Source organism: Tiliqua scincoides, chromosome 2 (assembly GCF_035046505.1).
Source record: "Tiliqua scincoides isolate rTilSci1 chromosome 2, rTilSci1.hap2, whole genome shotgun sequence".
Classification (NCBI taxonomy): domain Eukaryota; kingdom Metazoa; phylum Chordata; class Lepidosauria; order Squamata; family Scincidae; genus Tiliqua; species Tiliqua scincoides.
This window is the reverse complement of record NC_089822.1, coordinates 200194133-200219199: the sequence shown is the minus strand read 5'-3', so window position 1 is coordinate 200219199 and position 25067 is coordinate 200194133. Positions and strand designations below refer to the sequence as shown.

At 45.3% G+C, this 25067-nt stretch overlaps 1 protein-coding gene across 2 annotated transcripts in view; it reads left to right on the top strand.

Moving 5' to 3' along the window:
* The first annotated feature begins 926 nt into the window (after positions 1-926).
* RNF44 (ring finger protein 44) overlaps positions 927-25067 on the top strand; it is a 67968-nt gene continuing 43827 nt past the window's right edge. Inside the window, exon 1 of one of the 2 annotated variants that reach the window (XM_066616116.1) lies at positions 927-1051. The gene's annotated coding sequence lies outside the window, so the exon portion shown is untranslated. Of the gene's footprint in view, positions 1052-24667; positions 24826-25067 lie in introns of those variants that run through there. The other variant, XM_066616117.1, reaches the window with a different exon arrangement.

Below are 25067 nucleotides of genomic sequence, written 5' to 3'. Positions count from 1 at the left end.
CTGCCTTTGGCATTTGCTTTAGTGTAGAAAAGACAAGATATAAATTTCTCTGATAGATGGATAGGATTCATACACAGCAGGGCTAGTTCAAGCGATTGTGTCCATACACCGGACCAAAAAAAATGTGCACACATGTACACATGCACACATACCTGGTGCTTGTGTACTTCCTCCTCAGCTGTTTTCCTATCTGCAGACTCTTTTCATGAATGGAAAGGACTTTTGTTCATTCAGTTATTTGGAATAAAAGAAAAGGGGCTGCCACTGGAAAACTGGGGCCCAAATGCCCCCACACTATAGGTTATGTCCCAAAGTTGTGGGATATGGGGGGGGGGGTTGTGTTTTCCCCAAATGATTCTTCCAATTCACTTGGAGCTTCTGCCACTCGAACTCCCCCCCCCTTCTTGTGCCTTGTGCAAGTAGATATTCAGCAGGTGAGGCTTGCTTGGTCTGTATACTGCAAGTTTAGCCTGATGAATTGCTTGCAGCTGCTTGTCACTGGTGTTCAAGCACAGGAGCCCTGCAAGAAAAAAAGTTGGCAACCTTTTGGCTGACGTATTCCAGAGAGGGCAGTTTCGCGAGCTGAGCTCAAGCTTGGGCTTGGGCAGCCCTTCGCTTTCTCTCTTGTGGGCGCACGGTGGCCCGGTCGATGCCCAGCGAAGCCCCCCCAACTAGGGCTTTGTGAGGCGCGTGCTTTCGGCGCATTACGGGCGCTGTCGTGGAAAGGGGCCGAAGTCTTAGAAGCAATACGGCCTGTGGCTGACTCTCCCTCCCCGCGGTAGTTGCAAAGGAAGCCTGCTGTGGACTGGCCCACTACCCGCGGCGGGGGGGCCGCCACTCTCGCTTGAGCCGAGCAGAGCGCTGCGGCCGGTTCCATCAGGGAGCCAGCCGGGGGGAGGGGTTTGGAAAGGGCTGGGAAACAGAGCAGCGGTGGTGAGCGGGAGGCGGATCCAAGCGGCGGGCCCGAGCCGGGACCTCCGAGGGGGACTGAGCCCGCGGGGCTCCAAGCGCCCGGCTGCGCGAGGTGGCCGAGTCGGGGTGCGGGAGTCAGGTAAGGTGGGGGGCTGGGCGGGGGGTGTGCACCCGTGGAGGGGCAGGGGGTTGCTTGCAGGCTTCCTCCCCCGGGGGATGCAGCGCTCCTGGCTCCGGAGAGGCAGGCGGAGGCTGCCAAGGAATCAAGGTGGCTGAGAGCCTAATCCTATGCCTGTCTACTCAGAAGTAAGTCCCCTTATAGCCAGTGGGGCTTACTCCCAGGAAAGCGTGCACAGGATTGCAGCCTTAAAACCAAATCCTATGCATGTCTACTCAGAAGTAAGTCCCATTATAGTCAATGGGGCTTACTCCCAGGGAAGTGTGCCTAGGATTGCAGCCTGTGTCCGCGCGCGCCGGGGGCTCATCGGGCAGCGCAGCCCTTGTTTGGGTGGGAAGGGCCCGGAGGACGGATGTTGCCTGCAGGGCTGTCGGGAGCAGCGCTTCTCCCCGCTGCCTGCGCCTGGCTCAGTGTGGAGAGGGCGTTCCCCGGCTGCTGCTGTCTGTGTCCCTCCTGGCTTTGTACAGCAGCAGCAGCAGCAGCGGGGACTGCGATGGAGCCACCCGGGGCAGCTCTTTGTTCTGCTGGGGACCCAGATAGGGGCTTGTGGGGAGAGAATCAGCAGGAGGCTGGGCTGCTACTGCTGCGTCGCCTCTCTTCTTCTCCCTCCTCCCCCGGCACGCACATTGGTTGCCTGCTGAAAATCCCCGGAAGATGTGTGCTTCTGCGGACCGTGGGTTGCCAGAGCTCTGGAGGGCTGTAGGCCGGGGAGCTCCTGAGCAGTGCCAAGGCTGCTGCCTGCGCTTGCTTGCCTGGGGGAGGCGGTGTGTTGGGCAGCAGCGACCAGCGGAGTTGCACTCCTAGAGCCTGGAGGGATGACGGTGGGAACCCTGCCTGCGTGTGCGCTCTGGGCACTGGTGCCTCCCGAGCGTGGCACGATGAATCGCTGCTCAGGTTGTGCCATCTTGTGCAGCCCGGTGCCCAGAAGCCCGAGCAGGAGGGCTGTGGTGCTGGGCGTGGCGGAGGCCGTCGGGGTGAGCCGCCTCCCCTCCTGTACCGACCTGACTGATGCTCTGCCTGGACACCTTGCCTGGCATTTGGAGAGGCAGCATCACCTCGCATCGGAACACTGGGAAGCCCCCCTCTTTCTTCCCCAGGGTCTGGAACTTTGAAGAGCTTGCACACCAAGGTTGTGAGAGCTTGTGAGAGCTAGAGGGGCAGCTGCAAGCACTGCAGGGAAAGTCTCTCCCCGGGATGTGTGTTGACACTCCGTTGTAGCCTTGGAGTGACTCATGAGGTCAGCCTTGCGTGCTTGTCAATAAACAGGAATGCACTGGGGCTGCAACGAAACCTCTTCTGGAATCTGAGAAATGTGCCTTTTTCTGCCTGATCCAGGAAGCGGCTTGACATTGTTGGCAAAACAGCACATGCTTTAGCACCGTCCTTCGTGCGGAAACGCATAAATACCGTTCTTTTCCCTTATGTGGAGACGCAGCTTAAGAGAGCCTACCTTTTGGCAAGAAGGGAGTCATGCTGCATGTTGGGATTTGTAGTTCTGGTGGGTTGCAGCAGTACACAGTATTATAGTTTCTAGCTTAGTGACTAATTTTTAGTGGGGGCCATGTTTTCCATGGAATGAAGGCTGAAGGCTAGCAACTTAGAGTCTGTTCACAGATTGGCTTCCACACTAACCAAAAGATGGACCCTGTCCTCTTTAACCCTCTCATCCCCAGTAGGATATGCTTTGACATAGTTCCCCGCCCCCCATGCACCTCAGCTGCTCACTCCCTTGCAGCAGCCAAGATACTGTATATACTGAGAGCATAAGGATGCAATCCTATACACACTTTCCTGGAAGTATGCCTCATTGAACACAATGGGACTTACTTCTGAGTAGACATGGATTGCGCTGTAAGGTGCGTAATAAGAATTTTCTCTGTTTCTTGGATTGAGTATCCTGAATTTTCTTTCTTTCTCTCTGTGAGAATGGTGTTATATTAAACTTTAAAAAAATCAGTACATAGAGATGCAGAAAAGGTGACTGAATGCTATGCTTACTTAAAAAAATTAAGTCATAAGACTTGCATCTACCAATCACCTTGGAATTAGGACACATTTGAAGTCAGTTGCCCTAAGGATGATTTTGCATATAATTTTTGTGCATTCAGAGTACTTTCCTTTTCTTCTCTCCCTGCTCTCAAGTCTGTACAGTATCTTGCTTAAACCTTCCCTAGGAGCTTGATAAGGACTTTGAGAAACAAAACAAAATAGAGAAGCATGACAGAAGTCTTGACACAATGCAAGGAGAAGAAAGTCAATATAAGTGAGAAGAGTGTTCCATCTGTTGGTTACAAACAGACAAACATTGACATACATGGGAAGTACCAGATCTGTGCTGGATGAAATTCCCTCCATGACAGTATGTAGCATTGGTTGAAAGTCTCCCTACCTTTGGTAGCGCATCATTTGGCAGCAGCAGGGCTTTACCATCTTTACAAGAAATTTTATAGGAACAGAACAGCCATTTTAATCCGATGCAGCAGAAACAACCTAAGATTATAATCTTAAAGCATTTTAAAGGCTAAGAAATGTGTTGTGGCATAAAACTTTGTGAGCCGGATTAATCTGGTTATCATTCATGTGACCATATGAAACAACCACTTGAGTACATAGGTATAACTGGAGTATAGAAAGAGAAAGAAGACAATTGGAGGTTTTGTTTTGCCAGACCAGATTTGGTCTGGGTCACAATGCCTCAGGATTGTCTCTTCTTGTGTGTAAGTGCAGCCCAAGCCTGCCAGGCACCTGAAACCTAGGCCTAGTGACATTGCCCCCCCCCAGCTTGTGATCATTCACATTTCACCTCTCCACACCTACTCCCTCTTCCTCTCCCTTGAATTCTTGTGTGCCTCCCTTTCGAAAGGAAATTGGAGAATGAGTGAAGACCAACCACTTAGAGTAGAACCTCTTTTCTGCCTTTTGAAAGGGTGGCAAGCCGGACGCTGAAGAGGAGGGCAGCTATGGCTCCAGTGGTGGCCATGGGACCTTGGCGACCTACTAGGGACAGTAGCCTTGCCACAGTCCCTAATGAACCACCACAGACCAGCAGTCTTGCTGGAGCTCATTATAGGGCTGGCCCACAAGTTTAAATACACTGTAGAGCAGTGTTTCTGAACCAATAGTGTGGGTACCGCCAGTGGTACTTGCAGGACCCCTGCCACCTGGCAGCAAGACCAGTAACGTGACACAACAAATAGCAGTAGGAGGCTCAGTGGGCAGAGCTCCAAATCATACTTTTCTGTGTTTGACAATGCCCGCCCATCTGCCCTGAGCATCTTACTGGTGTATATTGCATGTAGCTTCCCAACCCAGAAGTAACAGGTGATGATGTCATTGCCAACTGGTGGTACTTCTTGTGGTGCTTCAAACAGGTGGACCCAGTGAAGTGGTACGGTGGAGGACAGAAGTCTTGATCTGTTTTCTGAAGTTTGGTGTGTGAGAGGCAGAGCCTTTTTGGTTGTGGCAGCTGTGTTATGAGGACCGTCTGGTCTTGTCATTGTTGTGCGGTCACCATGTGGTGAAAAACTGCCTTTTTTGGAGGACCTTTGACAAATTGCTTGGGGGGGATGTCATTATTTTGTTCTGGTTATAGCATGGTATTGAGTTTTATTGTATTTTTGCTATTGTGATTATTGTTGGTCATGTTTCTTTTGTATAGCTGCCTTCTGGCTCTTTTTGTGTTCTTTTTTGAAGGGAAGGTGGAATATAAAATATATATGATGTTCAACCAAGAGATTGCTGTATGTGTGGTACAAAACAAATCTTTGGAATGTTGATGGAAATGGTTCTTTTTTTCAGAGTGCATTTATCTTGTCAAATTCCAATCTGAGTTAACATAGTCAAGTTCCTGACTGGGGAAATTTTATATTGGCTCCTCCTTTGGATGTAATTGTTTAATGATTGTGGTTTTACATAATAGTATTTTATTGTGTCTGCATAAACTTTACTAATAGTTTTGAAAGCTTTGGCTAGGAAGTGGTTTATAAATAAGAATCTCTTACATCCTTTCTAAATTTGTGTTTTTATTATTACAATCTTCACATGAGTTTAAAATAAGCAATGTTATACTTAGTTGAAACAACTCTGTAGAGGGTGGCTCTGAACTGCTACATAGAACGTTTTGCATTTAAAGCTGGTTGTGTGATAGATAAGACAAAATGATAGCTTTGGTTCTGATCACAGATAGAAAAGCCAAATCTATATTCTAGTCTTGCTTTGACTTTTAGACTTCTGTAATGACTACACATACCCCAACAGGAAATAAGGCAGCAAGTAAACTTTCCACTCACTCTCTATGTACATCAGAAGAGGTCTGTATATATCGGGTAATGATATATGCTAAGTGGCAAAATTATCTTCTTCCCTTTTCAAGGTTATGATACAGATCATAACAGATGAATTACTTACCTCCCTGTTAGCCCTTTTATAAGGGCCAGCCCTGCATCTTTACAAGCAGATGTGAGTGTTGGGCCCTGTTGCAGGGCTTGCTGTGCTCATTCATTATGCCCTGTTGAAGGGCTTGCTGTGCATTGATTTCAATGAAAATGCATGGGCAATCAAGTAATGGCTTCTCTTCTGAACTAGGAGTTGCTTATCAGTATCTGTTGCACTACTCAACCTCCACTCCAATCTGTGTGCCTTTTTTTATCTCGATTCCCCTATGGACTGAGTGAGGACTTCCTTCTCTCACCATATTAGTTTAGGGTTTGGCTTGTTCACAGTCTTCCACTTGATTCTAAATTGAAGCCCACAAGAGAAGACGATGGGAATCTGCCCACTCTAAGGCTAAGCCCATTGTACTACTCAGTAAGAATTCATTGCCCCTGAGTAGCTTGGTAATTTTGTGATTGTTGGAATTGTTGTATATATTTATGCTTGTATCTCAAAGGTGCATAAATTTCATTGTGCTGTAGCACAGTGACAATAAAGTTACTACTACTACTACTACGCCGCTCAATAGAAGCCATTTTCTTCCAACTAACAGCCACATGAAACAAGAGCAATATGATTGCCATGAAGCAATAGAACAATTGCGTACCACCACCATTTGCCATGGAACAAAATGTCCTCTCTCAAATGTTTGGCCATAAGCCCTAGATTCAGCTAGATTGCCAAGGCCCAGGAAGAGCTGACCAAAAGTAAGTTGTTCTATGCTTGCTTTCTGGTTGGTGACAGTGAATGGAGAAGCTGCTCTTGAGCACCTCTGTGTGAATGTGTTCATGTCACTGTAACAGTGCTGTCATTAAGTTGCACTTTGCTGCTCTCCTCATCCTCCCTCCCCTGCCCATCCAGCACAAAGAGTGAATGCAGCTGCAATTCTGCACCTTGCCAGCTCTAATCAGAGGGTGAGCATTCTGGTTTCTGATGTCTTTGTCGTGCTGTATGGGTAATTATGCACATTGCAATGAAAATAATAAGCCTGGCTTCATAGAGGCATCTAAAAATATGAATAACGCCAAGAGCCTATCACTGAGCTTTTGTCTGCCACCTTTAGGTGCTGGCTTTTAAGGTGACCTTCCTGAAGGGAGGGAGCTGGGCTTTCTGCTACTGAACCTTTGGGGGTTTTGGCTTGAGATTTTTTTGTTTAACTCCCTGTACCTGATGAAGTGGGCCCTAGCCCATGAAATCTTATGCTACAATAAATGCTCTTTAAGGAGCCACAGACACTCTTTTGCTTTAGTTTGATCATGTGTCTGTGCAAAGGATGGAAAGTGATGTTGGGGAGGGCCTTGCTGAAAGAGAGATATGGTAGTACAGTTCTGTCATAAAGGATCTGGGATGAACTGGGAAATGGCAGTCCTGATTTATAATCCTGGGGCAGCTGCTGGTATAGTGATTGGATAGGGAGTTATTTGCATCAGCCAGGTTTAAGGCAGTAGGCTAGAAAGTGCTTGGAGCACACTTCATAAAAATGCCTGTATCGCCCATCTCTGTTGTGCAGCCCACTAAGAGAGATGGTAAATGTAAAAGCCTTCTAGAAGCTTCATAGGGCACCCTAATAGGAGACCTCTGGGAGCAAATGACAGATAAAGCTTGCCCTGCTGTTTCAGTGAACTCTCTGGCTTGAGAAATCCTTTAGAAAAGCCATTTCTTACTAGCATAATTTACACTTTATATGTCTAGTGGGTGGCATCTTTCAGAGTGTTCGGTATCCTTTGCGTATGTCACCTTTGGTCTCCACTCACAACTGGCATGTACTTAGTGGTGTAGCACCACCCAGATCAAGCATTACATAAAGCATCATGCTACTGTGTGCAAATACTCTATATTTCTTGAGGGCATGTCTGGATGCTGGTTTTAAAGTGGGGTGCATTTATTTTCTACTTATCCGCTGCAGTCTGTGTGCACCAGTACCTCCATCCTGTCCTGGATATGCACCCAAGCCAGTGGGCTTAGTGCTGACATGCCATTTGCGTGGCCAGAGTAGTCTATGCTAGTGACTTCCCATGGTTCTAGTTTAGTTCAAAGGTGCTGAACTGAGACCATGAGAAGTTGCGCTTTTTTGTTGCTTTCTTCTCTTCCTTCTCCCACCAATAAAGTGCTAGTTGCTGCATAGTGTATTATCAATTTTATTGCCTCTCTTTTCCCAGCATCAGGCACAATTTGTTCCCCTGCTGTCAGTTGTGACCCTCTAGACTTCCTGAAAGTTTCTAAGTAGGTGAAGATAGTCAACAACTGTAATTGTGATTTGGCCTTATCTGAGTTGCCTCCTTGAAGGTGAGTGAGTGAAAAAACACTTCCTTGTGGGGAAGGACAGCTATTACAAGTGATTTCAGAGGATGCTTCTTGATCCTAAGTGTGTGACTGCAAAGTACATCTGATGTGGTTGGGGGGAAGGGCATTTATGCTTTCAGTGATTGGGCTAAATCTGCATTTCATTTATGTGTCACATTTGTATCCTGCCCTTCCTCCTCCCAGCAACCAGTATATGTGAGATACACAATTGGGTGACAGACAAACTAAGCATACGTGGGTTAGATTCATGGCAGGAAACAAAAGTGAGTCTTCACTGTGCATAGAACCGGTAAAAGGTGGGGAATGTTCCCCACTTGCATTATCCGTCTGCTGTAGGAAAGGGTAGATGTATGAGTAGGGTATGCTCATGGGATTAGCATGATATATTCTAAAGGTATTCTGGAAGAGAAGTGCCCAAACCCGGGGCTTATTCTCATGCCCCACCAAATGCATATCGATGTGTGAACTGGCTTACAGGGACTTGGTCAAGGGCATCCAGGGAGCATTGTGACTGATCAGTGTGATGTGAACCTGAAATTTTGAAAGTGTAGCCCAGCACTACGCTCACAACACCTCAGGTTTTCTTTTTTTACTAATAATTAATTTCAAGCCTATATGTCCTTCTCTTCCATTGATTTTGGCTCCAATGCAAATTATAAAAATAATTACAAATAATAATAAAATACAAAATGACAGTAAGTAACAAAAGTAATCAATTAGCAGCAGTAAATAAAATAATTGTAAATTAGAAATCAAAGACTGTACCATCAAATGCCTGGATGAATACAAATGTTTTTACATGGTATCTGAAAGTTAACGGTGCGGGCACTACACATTAGTGCCAAAGGCTTTGTAATTTCAACTTCTGCCCAGATTGGTTATCTTCACATGACAGATTCTGGAATGTCTTCTGATGGTCCAAACTTGCTAGAAGAAGAACTGGCAGTTGCTAAAATGTCATTGTTACAGTGACCTTGTAGTATTAGCCTTTCTTTCCTAAACATTTTCGTGAAGGGAGACTTCTCTCTCCTACATAGATGTTTGTAACCAGTATCTGTCTCTTGGTCCCTGACCCTAGACTTCATTAATCTATTATAGTTTCATGCTGCAGCCTCTGACTTCGACTTACACTGCTGTTCTCTCGGGGTGACGTCAGCCCTCTGTAATTGGGGTTTAGCCTCCTCTAACTCTTTCATGAGCCACTCCTTTTTGTCAGGAAGGCTTCCAGAGAGCAGTTTGATTTTTTTAAACACACACACACACACGCACGCACGCACGCACGCACGCACGCACGCGCGCGCGCGCGCGTGTCGGTTGCCTGGACTAAAAAGTGTTGTCAGGGTCTGAGTCTAGATGCACCTCACAATTCTGTTGGCAGTGTGACTTAACACTACTCCTTTGATGCCTTACATAATTCCAGGCAGTAATTATCCACTCAGGTCAAACATTCCCCTGGTTGCCTTCCCCTGGTTGCCACTCACCTAACCTCAGACAGTCTGGGATGGGCCTGGTGAAAGGCCTTTGAAGCAGGCTAAGGCCCTAATCCTGATCAACTTTCCGGCACTGAAATAAGATCAATGCAACTCCCAGGTAATGGAACAAACATTGCCTTACCTTGAGGAGGCCTCCATGACTGCCCCCCAACTGCAGGATGCAGCACAGCTATGCCAGTGCAGGAAAGTTGGTTAGGATTGTACCCTAATTTATACAAGAGAGGCCAGTTCTTTGGAAACTGCCTTGTAGGGAGTCAGCCCATTGGGCCACCTAGTTCAGTATTGTCTCTGCTAACTGGTGGTGGCTCTCTGGTGTTGCAGAGGGATCTTTCTCAGACATACCCAGAGAAGGCAAGGATTTGCTATATGCAAAGCATGTAGTATAAACATGTACTATATGAACTTATGAGTGGTGGCTTTTCCCTGTAAGGGATCCAAGATGTTTTTCATATATCTGTACAGTACTTTGAATTTGGCTATTGAAGCAGAAAGTGCTTCTTCTTTCCCCCCCCCCCCCCGGATCTAACCTGTGTTGCTCTGGCATATCCAAATTCTCTCATCCTAAGAAATGAACAAATGGAAAAGCGGTCCTTAGTCTTATCCTCAATGTGCAGGCTGCTTCAGCCATCCCTGAATGCTGGAGACAGTGTAGCAGCAGCAGGTTGCCTTGGCATTTTTCTCCAACAGTGCTGGAGTTGGATAAAAGTGGAAATAAGAGTGACCTCCTCTTGCAATGGGCATGAAATTTGGCTTGTAAAACAGCGGTAGAAGTGATGTTCTCTTCAGCAGCTGCTGCTGCTAAATGGCATTGTTTATGGCTCCCATTTGCAGGTAGCCTGTAATAACAAATAGGAGCAAGGGAGGGAGGAAGGCACTTTCAGATATCTGCCACTTGTGAAGGGGCAGGAGCCCCTTCCCTTTTAGTATGGCTGTGTTCCCTTTGCCCATGTCAGACGCTGCCCAGCTGTAGGGAATTGATTGGGCAATAAAGCCTGGAGGCTGGCTGATGTGTGACACAGAGGGAGAAACTATGGATTTCTTGGTATAAGTAGAAGTGACTTTTAAGAGAGATTTAATTAGCCCCATTTTATGAACCTGTTAAAAGAATGAAATAATGATGAGTATTGGAGGGCTGAAAGAGTTGGAAAGCCTGGGTGCCGGTGGTTAGATATGCTGGGCTATTGTGAGCAGTGTTTTTGGCAATCGACAAGAGCAGATGCTGCTCCTTTTTGCTTTGGGCCTCCACTAATGAAAGCCAGTTTGCTGATTTCCTTAGTTATTCTGACACATCCCACAGCTTTGTGGGAATAAGAATTAGCTGGCATTGGCAAGAACCTATATTAGACAAGTCACTGTTAAGTCTAATGAACCTGAACTAGACAGCTTCCAGGATAATGTTTGCTCTTGGTAATTTCTTGAATGCTAGGGCTTTATGTCCTTATATTTTTTTAAAAAGTTAAAATTGCACACCGAAGTAACTCGATTTCTGTGTATAACTAATGCAAATTACTGATGCAGATTATCATTGCTTTCCTGTCATTTATTCTGCTTCTCCTTAGTTTTAAGGAGTGCTGAGGAGATATTCAGGGCCCTGAAATCCATCTCAGATCGACAAGAGGGTCTTATTCAGGCATTTCTCACAGGCTTCCAAGCCTATATCTGCAGCCATAAGGGCTAAAAACTGGGTTTGCTTTTATTAGCATATTCCTTTTCTCTTCTGTGCTTATATAAAATGTACACAGCCCTGCTTATGAGAGGCCCCTTCTGTGTTGCTTGGAGACCTTTAAGAGGATTTAGGTTGACTATCAGGAAGCCCTTCTGACTTGAAACCTTCAAATTGGCTTTTGTATACAATGAAATTGTTTGAAACACTCTGAGCAGTAAAACACAGGGAAGAAATTTTGAATTACCTAAGACTCATTCTGATCAATAGAGGAAGATTATTTTTGAGAGTTGCAGGCTTGTCATAAAGCTTGATCTGGAGACTAAGCAGTTTTTGCCCAGTGGCTGCTTGGTATCTGTGGACCTTTTCTGAATGGGAGTAGGGGTGGGGAATGGGGTGGAAAATTTCCCCTTTGGAACTGGAGAATAAATCAGAATGAGCTCAAATGCAAATCAAGGGAGATCAGAGAATTCTTAAGAAGCCCTGATGGAATCCACCCAATCAGATCCTCTGAACTGTCCTTGTTTCTGGGTCATGGAAAACAGACATGTCTGCAGCAGCAGATGGTCTCCTAAGGAGGTTGTGTTCAGAGGCTTGGAACTGAATGGCCTCTATTTCCAGCTACTGGGGAAACAGACATTGTATATTTGCAGAGTAACCAGTGAACATATGTAAAGTCACCTTGGGAGGAGGGGTCAATCTATACAGCCACAATTTGCTAAAATGTTATGGTAAACTCCTGAGAGATTATGTGTTCTGCTGAGAATGGTGGGCAGAACATCTTCATCTTCTGAGGGCTCACTTAGTGCTTGCTGGGATGGCAGCAAAGAACACTAGGTTGTATCCACCTAGTCTGATTCGGCAAGGCACTTTGAATGTGCTTGACCCAGAGTGCACCATCAGGTTCTCAACACAGATTAGCTGTGCCTTTAGCATTGAGGGATCCTTGCTTTGTAAATTTAGCATACCTCACTGGACTATCGGAATTCTAACTTGCAGACTATGAAAGACTGAGGTTGGCGTACCTCTTTGTCTGGCATAAAGGCTTTCTCATTTTGCACGCATGCATGTGTATGCATGTTATGACTCAAAGAGGAGAATTTGGAATGGTTCCTGTAGCCAGAACTGCAGATCAACTGAGAGTGAAAAAAGCCTGTAAAAATGAAGCTTTTTACTCCTACACAGATGATGATGACTGAAAGCTCTTGCTGTCAGTAGCTTTGTGAGGTGGCTGTTGGTAGCGGAACACTTTAAGGCCAGTTAAACTGGTGTTTCTGTTTAAAGTCATTACTGTAGTTGTCAAAAAGGCTTGGCTCCATAGTTCATACAATTTGCACATCACCTCTGCTACTGCTTTGAATAGTGCAATCCTTCTCAAACCTCCTTATTCCATATTTCAGGTTAGCCATGTGACAACCTGGGTTAAGCCTGATTGTAGTGACTGTAGACTGGGGCAGGGCAGCCCTATAGTCATGATCTAGATTCTCGTTTTTCGAAGGACTAAAGAATAATAGTTATATAAAAAGAGGCAGGAGTTTTTTTGTGACAATCCATGATGTCTATATGCGCTGAACTGTGTGCTATTACACACTGATGTACTTTGTTGTAGTGGAACTGTTTGGATCTGGCTGACCATTGGCTGTGTGAATTCACCTGTGTTTAAGAGTGTGTTTCAGGAGTTTGGGTTTGGCCTTGTATATATTTTAATTCCTGGATGAGATCAGGTGGTTATCCATGTGGTTTTGTTCTTTTGGGCTTGGAATCGGCCATGCTTCCTGACTTTAGTGGCAACATAATGCACTCAGGATGGAACTCTGGAGACTTTTAAATACCTGTATTATTATTTTCCTTGTCTGAGTACCACCCCATAAGTCCCTTATGAGACTTTATATCCATTTTCTTATCAAAATGGTTGTGCAAAATGTAGCTAAGTAAACAAGTTCACTGCATGATCATGACTTCACTGTGAAGCACAGTGGCTTGTTTCCAGAGCAGAATCAACTGCATAACTTACAATAATAATAGATGTGGAACCTCTTCGGGACAGGGAGGGGAACCTTAGAATTCCTTTTCTATGTAAATAGCTTTGGAAACTTTTGGTTTCAAACAATATATAAATAATAGCAATTATAAAGTGCTTTAGAACAGTGGTTCTCATGCATTTAGCACCAGGACCCACTTTTCAGAATGAGAATCTGTTAAGACCCACCCGAAGAGTTGTTATGACTGGAAGTGACATCATCAAACAGGAACATTTTTAACAATCCTAGGCTGCAATCCTACCCACACTTACCCAGGAGTAAGTCCCATTTACTGTCATTGTTAAAAGAATATACATAGTAGCTTGTTAAAAGTACAGGTCTGTAACATTTTCCCAAATGCAGTCACATACCATGGTAGCATCAAGTCTAACATATTGAAAATAAAATATTGAAATGAATGAGGACCAACCTGAAATTGGCTCATGACCCACCTAGTTGGTATCAACCCACAGTTTGAGAAACACTGCTTTAGAATATTTAGAGTGCTTAACAGCCCAATCCTATTCATGTCTACTCAGAAGTAAATTCCTTTATGGTCAATGAGTCTTACTCCCAGGAAAGTGTGGATAGGATTGGGCTCCCAGACACATTATCTCTGCAGTACCCAGCCTTTTCAGGTCAGTCTTTATTCCCATGTACTGTATTGCAGGAGTGGGGAGGCCTTTCATAAGGCCACCTAATTTGTTCAGTGTAATTCAAGCACCATAACTGAGAAATATATGCTGTCCAGTGCGAACTAACTGCTGGTAGTACAGGCTGTCTCATTAAGTGTGAGGGTTCCCCAGAACCCAGATGGCAAAAATCTCACTAAAGCAAATCAATTTAAAAAACAAGTCCCTTTGCTCCATGATTTAAAAACTGCCTTGCTGACCTTTGTGATGTTAAGACAGAGTCATTAAGTGGACAATCCTTCAATCAGTCTCTCTCCAGGTGTGTTGGAATCACAGAAGATCTGGCAAGGAGGTAGGATGTGGTGTCAGCAGTGGCCCCTTTAAGGGTTAAGGTCTGGGCATTCAGCAGAGGGTGTGCTGCACAGCTGCAGCCACTAGAAGGCAATAGGGCCCTCAGGCATAAAAGCACCTGATGAAGGAAGCTTTTGGGGTGGGTAGCAGAAGGAGGAAAACTGGAGGAAGGACAGGCTGGATTAATGGACTGAGGCTAGTGGACTACTGGAACTGTGGCTGGACTGATTGGTGAATGGACTCTGGAGGCTGCTGGAGCAGAAACTGCTGGAGACACTGAGATTGGTATTGGCTGCCATGCCCAAGACCTGCAGAGGACCAACAAGCTGCTGTAGTGGCAGGAGGGGCTGCTGGCAGGGGAAGGAGGACCTCTGCATTTGGAACTACCCTGGTGGTGGGGTCCAGCAGTGCTGCAGGGTAGAATTAGGGTCATTTTTGAGGAAAGAAGGGGAGCTAATTAGCTTAAAGTGAGCATAGTTCTCCAGGTGGAGCTTAGACTGGGAATCTGGCAAGACACCAGGTGCTTAGAAAAGCCATCTGAGTGAGCCTCTCCCTTCCCCCAGAGCAAAGAGATTACCTTTCTTTCACTTGCTCAGGGGGAAGGGAGGAATCATTTGAGTGAGTGCCTGGAGAGAGAATGATTGATGGATTGTCAATCTGATGTCCTCTCTCACATTAATGAGGCTATTGTTAAAGGACTGTTTTCCTTTAATTTAAAGGGCCCTTCTCATTGCATTGAGATAGAAAAATCCCGGGATTTTTCTACAGGTGAAAAATACCTGTAATTGCTTGCATGACTGTCCCTCTAAAAAGCAGTTTTTTAAACTATGATTTTAAAGGGATGCATTTTTCCCCTTCTCCAGGGATCAGCACATTCCTTCTCATTTGCAGTGGCCACTTGTGTTGAGTCAAATCCGTGTATAAAAAAATCTGTGTATAACAAGGTTGGACCTGTATTGGATTATTTCATCAAAATAGCAAGATTCAAAATGAAGGTTCTCCATTATTGCAGTCTGTTTTGTTATCTTGGCTACTGATGCAATTTGCTTGCATATGTGAAATTCCATTTAACTGTCATTGTGATGTAGTCAGTACTTCTGTCTGCTTATTTGTTTCACTATTGGCAGGAAAGATGTACCTCAGTCTGTTTTTCATGCTTTCATATTGAATGGGTTCCTTTTCCTCTATATTCTGCATTGTCATGTCTCTGTGGAAGCAGTGTTCTTTATCTGGATCTCTTTATATTCTGGCTTTTTGGTAAAATGTGGCTATATAGTGGAAAATGCACATATCCCATATTAATAGCTTGGTGAAAAGATTTAAAAAATATATATGTAGCATGATGTCATCTAATGTATAACACACTGAATGCTTTACTCTCCCTGTCTTGATGGAATTTTGGGAAACAAATTCCACTATATATAGTGTTTAATGATACCAGGAACTTACACTGTAGAGCACATTTCCTCAGGTGCTTCACATACATTATCTCAACAGTCCCATAAGGTTGGCTAGCGTTAGGTTCATATTACAGGCACTGGTGGTCAGAGGCTGAGAAATAGTGGCTCCTCTGTCAGCTAGAACATCCCTATTAACTGCTATGCTACCCCCTCTATACTTTTAACTCAATAAACTGGATAACATTTCTGAGTTACAGGATTAATTGAATTGTTTGAGCTGAATAACAGCTTTATGAGGATTAATCTTCTAGTGGAGACAGAGTTTTGAATAGCAAACTCTTTGGAAGCAGGAGTCTTCCCCTCTATTCCTTTTCACAGAACCCAATCATAAAAGGCTCTTGTTTCTAACTGGGACCCTCAAAATGATATAGGAATAGCCTTGTTAATGCAAGAGAGGGCAGCTGGCTGACAATCATCAATCATTCTTTTCTTGACTCACAAAGAGAGTCTGGTCCAACAAGAAGCTGATGGAACATACCAAGATCCAGGTCTACAGAGCTTGCGTCCTGAGTACACTTCTGTACTGCAGCGAGTCATGGACTCTTCACTCACAACAGGAGAGGAAACTGAACGCTTTCCACATGCGCTGCCTCCGACGCATTCTCGGCATCACCTGGCAGGACAAAGTTCCAAACAACACAGTCCTGGAACGTGCTGGAATCCCTAGCATGTATGCACTGCTGAAACAGAGACGCCTGTGTTGGCTCGGTCATGTCGTGAGAATGGATGATGGCCGAATCCCAAAGGATCTCCTCTATGGAGAACTCGTGCAAGGAAAGCGCCCTACAGGTAGACCACAGCTGTGATACAAGGACATCTGCAAGAGGGATCTGAAGGCCTTAGGAGTGGACCTCAACAGGTGGGAAACCCTGGCCTCTGAGCGGCCGCTTGGAGGCAGGCTGTGCAGCATGGCCTTTCCCAGTTTGAAGAGACACTTTGCCAACAGTCTGAGGCTAAGAGGCAAAGAAGGAAGGCCCATAGCCAGGGAGACAGACCAGGGACAGACTGCACTTGCTCCCAGTGTGGAAGGGATTGTCACTCCTGAGTTGGCCTTTTCAGCCACACTAGACGCTGTTCCAAAACCACCTTTCAGAGCGCGATACCATAGTCTCTCGAGACTGAAGGTTGCCAACAACAACTTTTCTCCAGGTACTTAGAACACCAGTGACATCACACAAGGTCAGCATGGCTGTTTTTAAATCGCCTAGCAATGGGTCATTGTTTTTTAAATAGACTTGCTTTATTTTTTATATCCATGTGAGTTCTGGGAAGGGAACCCTTGGGAATGAGACTCAACCTGTATTTCAAAAGATGCAGGGCCCAACCCTATCCAACTTTCCAGAGCCAATGCAGCCATGCCAATGGGCATGTGCTGCATCCTGTGATGAAGGAAAAAATCACTGAGGCCTCCTCAAGGTAAGGGGACGTTTGTTCCTTTACCTTGGGGCTGCATTGCAACTGTATCTGTGCTGGAAAGTTGGATAGGATTGGGCCCTTAGATACTTTCTGGGAACTGGAATCATCCACTGACCCATTTCAGATGCATGACACAGGTTGACCAGCTTCATAATAACTAGGCCAACATATCTTCACTTTGCCTCTTCTTCTGCTAACAATGGTTTTACTTTAAAAAATTGAATTTTGTAGTTGCTAAGACACCTCAACAACTTTCCATTTGAGGAAAAAATATCTTATTTCAACAGCTTCTGCTGAGGTGCTTCGTGATAGCAATAGGCAAAGAATTCATGTAGCCTGTCTTATTTTAAATGCTCAAATGGCAACTTGAAGCAACAGGACAACTGCTAGGAGTCGTGTTTCCAATGCACAGGTCAGTATTCTCTGGAGTTCTGTTCTGGAACCCCTAGTGGATAAAAAAAATCAGTGGATAAAAAAGCAGTGGAAAAATAGATTTAAAAGACCCAGTTCCAGGTTTCTTGCCCCTTCATTGCTCCCTATGGAATAAGGTCTTGCCTCAACATCCGCAGGAATTTGATTCTGGGGCTCCCTACTGATGCCATAAAATGTGTTAAATAAAAGCAGTTAAAAAAATTTAAAAGTGTGTTCCTTTACAATTGTGGTTTAAAAACAGTCTTTCTTACTGTTGTAGAGAGGCAGCCAGCAATTAGAAATGCAAATGACCCCCTGTCTTTGCCTGGCTTAGCTGAAGAATGGAATGATCACTTGCATGATTATCTACAACAGTAAGAAAATCAGTTTTTTAAAAGGTGATTTTAAAGGGATGCATTTTTCCCCTTCTCCAGGGATCAGCACATTCCTTCTCATCTGCAGTGGCCATTCATGTTGAGTCAAATCCATGTATAACAAGGTTGGACCTATATTTTTATTTTAAGATTTTTTGAAAGAATATTCAGTTCCTTTATAAATCAACCAGGTAAAATTACATAGGAGTGAACTCTGACAGAGTTTCAGGTTTGTTAGGAGGTCATTTGCTGTGAAGGTCTCTCACATACACCATACTAAAATCAAAATGCATTGGGAATACCATTCCTAACAGCTGGCTTGTTTATGTGTGTGTTGTGAATTAAAACTGTATCCTCTTCATTTGTGACAACTTTTAACAGTCAAATGTGGCTGGTGTCTTTGATGCTTATGATGTAGCGTCCACATGGGTTTGCATGTGCTGCAGAGGGGTGCAAACAATTTTGCTCTCACTTTTTCTACCTGCTCTGGGGCAGGGTGTAGTGGAAGGAAGTTGCTAGGCTACATGCTCTAGAACAGTGGTTCTCATACATTTAGCACCAGGACTCAATTTTTAAAATGAAAATCTGTCAGAACCCACCGGAAGTGACATCAAGCAGGAAAATTTTTAACAATTCTGGGCTGCAATCCTACCCATACTTTCCCAGGAGTAAGTCCCACTGAGTACTATTGTTAAAAGAACATAGATACTAGCTTGTTAAAAGTACAGATCTGTAGCATTTCCCCAAATGCAGCCACATACCTTGGTAGCATCAAGTCTAATATATTAAAAATAAAATATTGAAATGAAGGGGACCCACCTGAAATTGACTTGTGACCCACTTAGTGGGTCCTGACCCACAGTTTGAGAAATACTGCTCTAGAAGCAGGAGTGCTGGTGGCTGTATAACAACCACCATAACTGGAGATGGCCCAAGACATTTTGGTGCTTGAGGCCAAAATGGTCCTTCTGTGGTGGTAAAAATATAATTAACAAAATACCTGCTAATCTGCTGCCTGAAGCAGGTAGTTTTGCCCTACCTATGGCCACACTCATCTTCCCCTATATATCTGAAAGTGAAGATAGTAATAGAGTGGCATGAGAAATACATGAAAATAGCCACAAGGTGTACTGTACCAGATTATGCTTGTTAATTTGCAAATGTGGAAGAACACTATTACACTTAAGATACTTAATGCACATTAGCATTAACATATTTATTATGAGAGTTAATGATGGGGAAATTACCAGAGCTTATGAAATGCATTAAGACCTCTATCATTGGAGTCTCTTCCTAGACCTGTTTTGCATAGCATGAGAGTTTGTTAAATAAAAAGATGGAATGGGGTAAGGGGACTTTAAAAAGAGAAGGTAGGCTGGCATGTTAAAATACTGTTTAAAACTTAAAGAAATAAAACAACCAGAATGGTCTGTTACTGGCTGAAAATTCTCAGAAGCATTTTTAAAGGCCAGCCATGAACATTATTGGAGGTGCTTTATACAGGCTAGTGCAACTTCAGTAATGCATACCAATTTGACCGAGAATAGGATCCTGTTGCTTACTTTAAGGAATATTTGTCAGTTGTATATTGGCAGAGCTATATCACAGCTATATCAAGTAATAAACTATAACTTTATATTGGTAGAAATCCTCTTATACCAATGTATCCGTATAGCTCGTTAAAAGTCTTTCTACCATGAACATTTAGAATACAGGTCCAGCCTATTTATACATGGATTTTTTAATACACGGATTTGACTCAACACAAATGGCCCCTGCAAATGAGAAGGAATGTGCTGATCCCTGGAGAAGGGGAAAATGCACCCCTTCAAAATCAGTTTAAAAAACTGAACAGTCCTTTAACAGCCTCCTTAATGGGAGGGGGGCAAGCTGGCTGACAATCCATCAGTCCTTCTCTCTCCAGCAGACCCCTCCCTTCCCCGAAAGAAAGGCCATAGCTTTGCATTGGTGAAGGGAGGGGCTGAGTGTAAGCTCCCAGCTCTTTGTAAGCTCTTATAGGAGGACTGATTGATGAATTGTCTTCTTAATGACTCTTATTTTAGAATCAAAAGGCCAGCAAGGCTGTTTTTAATCACCTGAGCAAAGAAACTTTGTTTTTTGAATTGATTTGCTATAGTGTGTTTTTTTTACCATCCAGTTCTTGGAACCCATGCAAATAATTAGTCTCAACCTGTATATAACATTCCATATCAGCATCTCTGCTTGAGAGAAATCTGGGTGTTACAGTTTTAGGTTTCCATCTCAGGATACAAGAAAGAAAGTATCAAATGCAAAAGATCCCTCATCAGGCAGGAGGTTTGGCTCAGTTGGTAGAGCTGCCACCTTGTATGCCTGAAGATCTGAGGCTGCCTAGGTGGCAGAGAGGAGTTGCTGTCAAGTGGAGTGTGGGAGGCGAAGGGCCAGAGCAGGGGTCGGCAACCTGCTGCTCTAGAGCTGCATGTGGCTCTTTCAGCTGTCTGCTGCGGCTCCTCCGGGTGAAAGTGGCAAAGGGGGTAACAGGAGGCACCTGTGTTGGGAGTGCAGGCTGCTTCCCTCCGCCACCTGAGCTCACTGCCCTCCTCTCCCTTCACCCCCACCTGCCCTGCATTGGTTTCCCTTTTCAATTTTGTCTGCTCTGCAGGCTTAAGCTCCCTGTTTTTCCCTTCCCCAACTCAACAATAGGATGCCCTCCTCCTCAGCCATTGCGAGCCCTTGTAGCCTGCCTTTCCCTGAGCAGGTCCCCACTCAGTGCAAGGAGAGGCTTTTCCTCCACAGCTGAGGAGACATCCTGTGTGTCTACTCAGTAGTAAGCCCCATTACAGCTGATGAAGCTTACTCCCAGGAAAGGGTGCCTGAGATGGCAGCCTTGGAGCCTGCTCAAGGCCAAGCACAAGGACGGGTGAGTGGGAGCCTGCGCAGGTCTGTTCCAGAGCAAGCCCCAATGTAGTCCCTGGGCTACTGCCAGGAAGGTGTGGAGGGCTGTAGCCTCAGCCCCCTCCTATGCAGGTCTACTCACAAGTAGTCAGTGAGGCTTCTTCCCAGGAAAGTGTGGCGAGGACTGCAACCTCCAACCAACTTGTCTGCTCAGAAGTTGCATTGTAGTCAATGGGGCTTACTCCCAGGATAGTGTGGAGAGGGTTGCAGCGGGAGGGAGGGCAGGCAGGCAGGGCAGAAGCTGGCCTGTGGCTGCCCCCCACCCCGGCTTCTTCTCTTCCCCACCTCTGGAATCTGTGTCCTTTTTTCCTTCCAGCAGGGTGCCTCTGGAAGGTGGGGGAGTTCTTTAGTATCCATGTAAGATAAGCAGATGTCATAACTGCCATATGTATTGGAATCCTGGAAGATCTGTTGAGGAGGTAGATGTGGTGTCAGCAGTGGCCCCTTTAAGGGTAAGGCCTGGGCATCCAGCAGAGTGTGCTGCACAGCTGCAGCCACTTGAAGGCAATAGGGCTCTCAGGGATATAAGGAGCACCTGAGGCAGGAAGGGGGGGTGTGGGTTGGAGAAGGAGTACAGGTTGGGAAGGAGACTTGCATACTCTGACTGATTTGACTGACTGACTTTGGAATCTGACTGTGACTTGGCTTATTGACTTTGGACTCTGCCCTGGATACTCTGACTGACTTTGTGACTAATGGAGACACTGGAGTTTGGTGTGTGGCTGCTGTGCCCAAGACCTGCTGAGGACCAAGGGTCTGCTGTAGTGGTGGCAGGCTGCTGGCAGGAGAGAGGACCTCTGCAGGTTGAACAGGCAAGCTACCCTGGAGGTGGGGTCCAGCAGGAGTGCAGGGCAGAACCAGGGTCATTTGTTGGGGGCAAGAAGGGGAGCTAATTTGCTTAAATTGGGCCTAATTCTCCAGGCAGAGAATGGCCTTGGAATCAGGCAAAACACCATAGAGGACCAGGTGTCTGAAAACACAGAACAAGAATGTATGACAAAACTAACTAAAAGCTACAAGAGGGGGCTACATTATAAAAATGGGACCTATAAGAGCATAAAGGTAAAAAAAAACAACTAGATATGCAGTGTTACCTTCATTTTAGATGTCAAAAGGGTTTTGTGGCTCCTGAGGTTTTTTTTCCTCCGGAAAATGGGTCCAAATGGCTCTTTGAGTGTTTAAGGTTGCCGACCCCTGGGCTAGAGAGAGGCCAGACCGCCTTGGATTAAAGTCTGAAGAGAAATCTGATGACCAAAGAAAGGTGGTATATAAATACCTGTATAAATGTAGTTAATCTTGGGAAACTGCATGACAGTTACTGGCTATATATCTAATAAACGTTATATATTTAAGTAGGCTTTATCATTGCAGAAGACTTATAAATCAGATTGGCTAGTCAGTGAGATGACACCATATTGCTGTTAAGTAAGCAGTGGAGTATGTTCTTGAAAAGATCATGTGTTGGAGGGAATCCAAAAGGGTTAGGACTGCAGTCCTATGCATATGAGTCTCATGCAACTCAGTAGGCTTTGCTTTAGAAAAACATGCAGAGGATCATGCAAGTTGCTTTTACTTATAGTCAATGATGCTGAAGTCTAGGTTTGCATTTGCTGGTAGCAAATACTGTACACATCTGTTGCCCTGCATAAGCATTTGTTGCCACTTTTAGGTGTACATGTAAAATATTCAGATACACTTTGAAAATGTAATATTTGAAATGCCCCTTAAACTTGGGCTGCCTTCATCAGTGGCATTAAGAGCTGCATTTGAATTTCCCACACAAATAAATCTCGTGGAAGTCCTATGCTGCTTAGACTATACATGCAAATTAAATGGGTTGCTTCAACTTTCTAAAAGCAATAAAATATGCATTACATCTCCAATTTTTTTATGACAAGGAATTCCTTTTGTCCTGTTTATGCTTACTATCTCCATTGAGGCAATCACTTTACATGGCAATCAAATATACATATGCTGTAAAATCTGTAGGAGGAAATCCACATTCCCCTGCAATTCAAGGGTTAAGCACATTATTTCTAAGTCTAACCCTTCCCTTGCCTGATCCTAGTTGGCTCAAACTGTTGCTGCTGTTTCTTTTGCTTTCAAGGTGAGACAGCAGGCTGCAGATGTGATGATCCCTGGGGCTTTCAGCAGGTGGATGAGTTCCTATTACTGGCAGGAAATGGCCTGTGTGTATTCATCTGTGAAGACTCCCCCCCATGTCTTGAATGCCCCCTGAGTCACACTGCCATAGAAACAACCTGCTTTGGTTCTCTTCTGATATATCAAGACCTGCACTGTTTTTGATAAGCTGAGGTGTACTGCTTTTGGGGTAGGTAGGAGATGCAGCTTTATTTTTCAACAGCCAGCCCTGACCATCTCTAGCTCCTTCCTATGGAGAGGAGAGTCTGGAATAGGAACTGTATTGCCACCTACCTCAATGTTCTGCCATCCCCCCCCCCAAGTATCCTTAGTATATTGTATCCTTGTGTGAACTTCTCCTTTGGCAGCCATTCTGGGCTGAAAAGTGGAGAAAAGTGAAATAATTACAAATTTAGTTGTGTTCAATAGTCTCTGAGACTATTTTGGTGAATAACTTCCCTAAAAAGGCATCCAAGCCAGTGGCTATTACATCTGGTAGTAAGGAGTCTCAAAGATTGTATGTGCTTGTGTGCAATGCTTCTTTTCATCAGTTCTGATCCACTTCATTGGATGATCCAAGTTTTTGTTTTCACAGAGAAAGAGAGAGAGATCTACATCTACCTCTTTCCCCTTTCCTAATTTGTAAACCACTGGAGTAGCCTTTTTTCTCCAGCCAACTGAAAAAAACTAAAATGCTTTATTTTTTTCCTTTTTATAAAGAAGCATCAAATTATCAACCCTTGATCATTTCTGCTGTCCAATTCTAGTTTTATGATGTTGAGAGTCCTGTATAAGAATGGTACATAGCACAGTATTCGGTATTGGGTGACAACAATTATACAATGATATAATTGTATACAATTATACAAAGACTTAAATTATACAATGATACTCTGATCCTTGCTCTTTTGTTTTCAGATTAACCCATCTGTTAATTCCCAAAGTTGAGCTAGACTTTATGGAAAAAGTTGCATAAAGTTGATGTTTCCACTTGACTTATTTTTCCAATATCTTTAAAAAAAAAAAACTTGTGGCACCCTAATTTACCCTCCCTTAAAGAATGGGTGGTTCTACCACAATTTACATGTTGCTGCATTTGAGTGTGGCTGGGTGGGGGAGGGAGTAAAAAGCAGCCTCCTCTGGGCAAGCAAAATTGAGGCCAGTGGTTCTCAAACTTTTAGCAGTGGGACCCACTTTTTAGAATGAGAATCTGTCAGGACCCACAGGAAGTGATGTCATCAAGCAGGAAACTTCAACAATCCTAGGCTGTAGTCCTACCCACACTTACCCAGCAGTAAGTCCCATTGACTATAGTTCTTAAAAGTATATACATTGTAGCTAGTTAAAAGTACAGACATGTCACATTTCCCCAAATGCAGTCGCATACTAGGGGAGCATCAAATATTGAAAGGAACGAGGACCCACCTGAAATGGGCTTGCGACCCACCTAGTGGGTCCCAACCCACAGTATGAGAAACACTGGCTTAGGCTATAGTGGCTTGTTTTGGAAGCGCGGATCTCCCAGCGCCCTCTTTCTAACGTATAGAAACGAAGTGTTACAAAGTATATGTTTGCTGGGCTCCTCTGGCGGTGGGTACAGCGTTGCAAAGTCGAGGCTTCCTCGCTTCAGGCTGGCTACAGTTGCCGCGGCTCCTCCTCCTACGCCCCCTCTTTGCATTGTGGCTCCGCTGCTGCCGCGTGCGGATGATTCCAAGATTGTGCGCGTGCGCAAGATGGTTGAAGGAAGCGGCGGTGACAGCAGCAGCAGCGCCCCGCCTGGTCACGTGTTCGCACTCGGACCCGCGCTGGTTCCACCTTCTTCCCCCCCCCCCCTGCGCTGTGCCTTTGGCGCACGGGCGCGCGCTCCGGACTGTGAATGTTGTGACTAAAATGCGCCGTCTGTTGCAGCCCGACGGCGCGGGCGGCTCTTAAAGGGCCAGCAGCACCCCTTGTGCACCTTGCCGGGCTGTGCTGGGGACCCACCCGGGGAGGGCTGCGGCTCTCCCGGAGCATAGAGGAAAACAAAGGGGGAGTGCGGCGCAGGGCCCGCGAGCCACGAGAGGGGAGGGTGAAGCCGCAGTTGCACCCAGGGAAGCGGAGCAGGTAGGTGGGGGCGCAGTGGTGCGCATGCAAGTGGGGGGCGGGGGTCGTGCAACCTGCAAACCTCTGGTTGCAGCAGGCCCTCTGAGGCCAGCAGGCAAAGCGAGTGCCGCCGTGCGTGTCGCTGGGCTCCCGGGAAGCTGCTACTGTTGCAGAGCGCGGCTTCCTTCCCTCTCGGTGCAGCCCGGGGCATTTCCCCGTCCTGGCTGCGAATGGCACCTGCAGGCGGCACGAGGAGCGTGCAC